Here is a 6000-nt window from a genome sequence, read left to right as displayed (position 1 = left end):
TTCGGGATTTAATACCAATTTAATATAAATAGAAGTATGAATTTAACAGATGAAATGTGCGGAAACAATAATCACGAAAAAATCTCTCTAAAACAACCCACTGATCAGGTGTCACAAGTCTGAGCCTCTAATACAAGGTTTTAACAATCTAATACAGAATTATGTCTAAAATGCGGAATGCTAAGTGGAGATAGAAGGAGGAATCGGGTTTGCGAACGCCATGCAACTACCTTGATAACTCTGTGAAGACAGGACGGTAGGAAAGCTCGCTTTATGCCTCAGGAATACCTGTACCTACACACATGGTGCAGGGAGTAATGTGAGTACTCCGACCCAGTGAGTAATAACAATAAATAATGGCTGACAGTATGAAATCACGTAAAGGCACAAAGCAGTTCTATATCAAAACAGTAAAATCATTTAAGCAACAGTGAATGAGGAAATCATGTGAAATTCTTTAAACCAGGTAAAACAGATATAATCAGTATGAATCAGCTCCTCAAGCCTTTTAGTTCATTTATTCGTTCTTATCCTCAGTTCTCAATTTCATATACTTCTCACGATAACCGAATCAAAATATATATATACCGCTGCGGCGTGCAGCCCGTTGCGTATATCGTTGTGGCGTACAGCCCGATCCATAATAATAATAGTCGACTGCGCTCACTGGGGGTGTGCAGACTCCGGAGGGGCTCCTTCAGCCCAAGCGCTATATAATTGCTACGGCGTGTAGCCCGATCCATATAAGTAGTTGTTGCGGCGTGCAGCCCGATCCATAATATGTATAATATATATATATATCTGTTGCGGCGCGCAGCCCAATCCATATCATATAAAATATCCTCACTATTGGGTCCTCGACCCCTCTCAGTCATTTAAAAATCACAGTCTCTCGGGCATAATGTACAGTCGGGATCTCAGCCCTCTATTTCTCTCTATTTATGATTAACATTTCGAAAATTCGGTTCATATCATTCTTAAACAATTGGAAACATGACTGAGGATATAAATTCTTTAACAAAGTAAGTGAGGAAAACCAGTCAAAAATCCCCTAAGGGTTCTACAGGTCGGCACAAGGCCCCAAGCATGGCAACAAGCCCAATTCACAATAATAAAGTATATGTCTCAATCAAAAATGTAGTAAAATATCATTCGGGATGGACCAAGTCACAATCCCCATAGCATTGAACCTCACGTTCGTCACACAGCGTGTATCTCAACTTAGCATACACTATGTTGTGCAATTCCGGGGTTTCAAACCCTCAGAACATCATTTAAAATCATTACTCACCTCAAACTGACCAAAACCCTAGCTCGCTATGCCCTTGCCTCTCAAATTGGCCTCCACGCGCATCGAATCTATCCAAAAATCAGAACGAATAGGTCACAATATGCTAAGGGAACATAGCCCAAGCGAAAACATTCGAAAACAATATAAAAAATCTTGAAATTTGCAAAACCCGAGCCCCGAGCCCTGTAGACGTGTGATTTTTGACTTTGACCCTCCCCGAGAATTTTCACATTTTTAGCGTAAATATTTAATTTAGGTCTAATATAGCTATTTTAGCTAATTTTGACTATTTTTATTTTATTTCGTCACAAAAAGAAAATTACAAAATATATATATATAAATTTTAGTTTATGCATTTCTCATAAACTTGAAAAATACAAAAATGGTACTTTATATTTTTTATCTTCATATAATTTCGAAAATTACAAAAAAAAATAGTTTCGTTAACGTTTTATAGTCATTTTAATCTTTAGAAAAAAAACAATACTTTATATTTTATCTTTATATAAAAAACGAAAATTACAAAAATAGTTTTATTAATGTTTTGTAGCTATTTTAATCTTGAAAAAATATTAAAAAATAGTTTTATTTTAAATGTCAGTCTTATTTTGGTAGTTATCTTACTTACATAGGATTAATTGAACAACGTCGTGTCCTTATTCTCGGGTCTAGGCAAAAGAATAATATTTGGGTTCAAACTACCCGTTTTTTGGGCCTAATTTTCGGACCTAGCCCACAACAATCCAAACCCCCCACACATGGGGGACACGCATGGGGAACATGAACAGAACACAATGTGATGGGGCTCACATTTGGAGACATTTGTCTCTCACGCTTGTACACGTGAGACCCATCACATGCTTTTATATACACGGACAAGGCTAGAAGCTGAGGAGGAGGACAAAAAAAAGAAAATTTTGAAAACAAATTTGAAGAAGGCACTGTTCACCTTCTTCTTCTTCATCTTTTGAACTGAAGAAAACGAAAAAAAACGAAAAGGTTGGCCATTGCTTCTTCTTCTTTCATGTCCAAACGATACCAGTTTTCCGTCTCGTCGGCCACTCCGTCGAGCAGCAGTTGCTGCAGCTGCTTCACGTCCTTCCCCCATCGTCTTCCCCACCTCTAAACCTCTCCGCAACCACCAGCAAACGACCCCATAACTGGCCGGAAAAAATCCAGTATCTCGCCTTCTTCCTCCATTGAAACCAGCTCCATCCAAACAGTCCCTGCGACCACCACCATTTCCGTCCAGTTCATCGTCAAAACCAACAGTTGATGAGTCATGAAAGCCATCCAAAATCAGCTGCGTTCCACCATTAACACCAAGAAGCAAAACTCATTTTTACTACCATTATAGGTCAAGAGTTCAGAGAGCTCAAAGTTTCAGCTCTTCAAAACAGTTTTCGAATTCAATTTCTGGCCAGGGAGAGGTCCGTTTGAGATCGTCGTTGCTTGTTTCCAATTTGAGATCTGTCCGGCATCTTTGGTTCAAGCATCAGTTGTTTTGAGTTTTGGGGTTGTAGTGTTTGCTCGATTTCTGTCCATGTACTATTGTTTTAACACAATAACAGGTACCGTTCTTTCCTTCTTCTTTTTTCACGTTGTTAATTTTGAAGCTCTATTTCGTCACGAATCTGGTATCTATTGTTCTCTTTTGGCAGAGTAATACATGTGCTTAAAATTGTATAATAGTAGATGTTCTTGAAGTTCTGCAGTAATGATAGTTCTTGAAATTTGTGTTAATTCTCAGCTTTGGTTGTTTCATTTAATTGGATTGATGGGGGCGTCATTTATCTTTTGAATAGGAATTAATTGAAATCTTGGTTTGGACAAAGTTTATGTATTGAATAAGGCATTTATTAAGCTTACTCATGTTTAATCTTCGGATATTGTAAAATTTATTGTCTTTATCAATGTAATTTAATCAAGTCGGTTAGTTCACATCGCTGGCATACTTTTAGGTGCATTTTCAATCTATTATTGTAATTGTGTACACGTTCGCATGATACGAGTACGATTTAAAAATGAATATCCGTAATTCACTTAGTTGAATGCCTTTCCTTTAATAAAATTGAGGTGTGTCGTGCCAAATAAAATCTCAAAATGCATGGCCCTCACTTAATTAGTATTTTAATCCTTAGAATTCGAGGCGTGTCATTTAGCAAATTCTATGGCCCTCGCAAAGTTGTAAACGCGCAATTGCTCTAGGCGCATTAGTTAAATAATTTACCTTCCTAAACTTGGGTGCGCATTTATGCGACCCAAATACAAATCGCAATGAAGTCGAAATATGTCTCTAATCACGGGTACATTGATTGTGACGTGGTTCGAGATGCATTTCCACGATGTTGCAAATTCTCTAAAAGAATAATGAATGAGACGAGCCTCGCTGAATAAAACTGCAAATTACGGGGCCCTCAACGTATAGTTATTTCAAATGCTTAGACTACGAGACAGGTCGCATAGCACACTTTGCGGTTTTTTTTCTCAAAACAACAATCGCTAGTCACTCTAGGCGCGTCTTTATCAAATTATTTCTTAAATATGGGTGTGCATTTATGTAACCCAAATCCAAATCTCAACGGAGTCGAAATGTGTCGATAACCACGGGTGCATTGATTGCGACGTGGTCTGAAATACGTTTTCACAATGTTGCAATTCTCCGTAAAATAATAACAATAAATAAAAAATAATGAAAGCGGTAAAAAGTTAAAATTTGCACATAAGTTCATATTTGTATAAAATCAGATAATCAAGCCGAATATGACAGTTGAGCGACCATGCTAGAACCACGGAACTCGGGAATGCCTAACACCTTCTCCCGGGTTAACAGAATTTCTTATCCGGATTTCTGGTACGCAGACTGTAATATGGAGTCATTCTCTTCCTCGATTCGGGATTAAATTGGTGACTTGGGACACCTTAAAATCTCCCAAGTGGTGACTCTGAAATAATTAAACAAATCCCGTTTCGACTGTCCTTTAATTGAAAAAACTCCTACACCCCTCGCGGGGGCAGAAAAAGGAGGTGTGACAGCTCTGGCGACTCCGCTGGGGATCATTGAGATGTAGAAGCATCCTCGACAGAGTTTCGACCAAGTTTCAAGAGGGTCAGACAACCCAGAGTGGGTTAGGAATAAAAGGAAAGTTCATACCCAGCAAAAAAATAATCCCCAGCAAGTTTTGAGGTAAGACATTTTCAAGTTTTGAGGATATGTCGGGTTCATCCGCCCTCAAATAGGATATGTCGGGTTCATTCGCCCTCAAATAGGATATGTCGTGTTCATCTGCCCTCAAATAGGATATGTCGGGTTCATCCGCCCTTGAATAGGATATGTTGGGTTCATCCGCCCTCGAATAGGATATGTTGGGTTCATTCGCCCTCGAATAGGATATTTTGGGTTCATCCGCCCTCGAATAGGATATTTTGGGTTCATCCGCCCTCGAATAGGATATTTTGGGTTCATCCGCCCTCGAATAGGATATTTTGGGTTCATCCGCCCTCGAATAGGATATTTTGGGTTCATCCGCCCTCGAATAGGATATGTTGGGTTCATCCGCCCTCGAATAGGATATTTTGGGTTCATCCGCCCTCGAATAGGATATTTTGGGTTCATCTGACCTCAAATAGGATATTTTGGGTTCATCCGCCCTCAAATAGGATTTTATTTTCAAAGTTGTTTGTTGAAGTCAGGAGCCCGCCTGGAGAATGGAGGCTGAATTATTTTGAGCAGTTGTTGAAGTCAGGAGCCCGCCTGGAGAACGGAGGTTGTTAAATTTTAAGTTGGAGAAGTCAGGAACCCGCCTGTAGAACGGAGGTTGTTATATTTTAAGTTGAAGAAGTTAGGAGCCCTCCTGGAGAACGGAGGTTGTTAAATTTTAAGTTTGAGAAGTCAGGAGCCCGCCTGTAGAACAGAGGTTGTTATATTTTAAGTTGAAGAAGTCAGGAGCCCGCCTGGAGAACGGAGGTTGTTAAATTTTAAGTTGGAGAAGTCAGGAGCCCGCCTGTAGAACGGAGGTTGTTATATTTTAAGTTGAAGAAGTCAGGAGCCCGCCTGGAGAATAGAGGTGATAGAATTTAAGAGGTTATTGAAGTTAGGAGCCCGCCTGGAGAATGGAGGCTGAATTATTTTGAAGTTAAAAAAAGTCAGGAGCCCGCCTGGAGAATGGAGGTGATAGAATTTAAGAAGTTGTTGAAGTCAGGAGCCCGCCTGGAGAACGGAGGTTGTTAAATTTTAAGTTGGAGAAGTCAGGAGCCCGCCTGTAGAACGGAGGTTGTTATATTTTAAGTTGAAGAAGTCAGGAGCCCGCCTGGAGAATGGAGGTGTTAAAATTTTAAGTTGGAGAAGTCAGGAGCCCGCCTGGAGAATAGAGGTGATAGAATTTAAGAAGTTGTTGAAGTCAGGAGCCCGCCTGGAGAACGGAGGTTGTTAAATTTTAAGTTGGTGAAGTCAGGAGCCCGCATGTAGAACGAAGGTTGTTATATTTTAAGTTGAAGAAGTCAGGAGCCCGCCTGGAGAATGGAGGCTGAATTATTTTAAGTTGTTGTTGAAGTCAGGAGCCCGCCTGAAGAGAGGAAAGACGTTTTATTTTTGAAATCTCGCCAGCCTAAAGAAAAGAATGGCATTTTATTTTCAAAGTTGATGTTGAAGTCAGAAGCCCGCCTGAAGAGAGGAAAGGCGTTTTATTTTTTGAAAAGTTGTTGAAATC

This window comes from Nicotiana tabacum, chromosome 18 (assembly GCF_000715075.1).
Source record: "Nicotiana tabacum cultivar K326 chromosome 18, ASM71507v2, whole genome shotgun sequence".
In the NCBI taxonomy this organism is placed as follows: domain Eukaryota; kingdom Viridiplantae; phylum Streptophyta; class Magnoliopsida; order Solanales; family Solanaceae; genus Nicotiana; species Nicotiana tabacum.
This window is presented reverse-complemented; position numbering follows the sequence as displayed.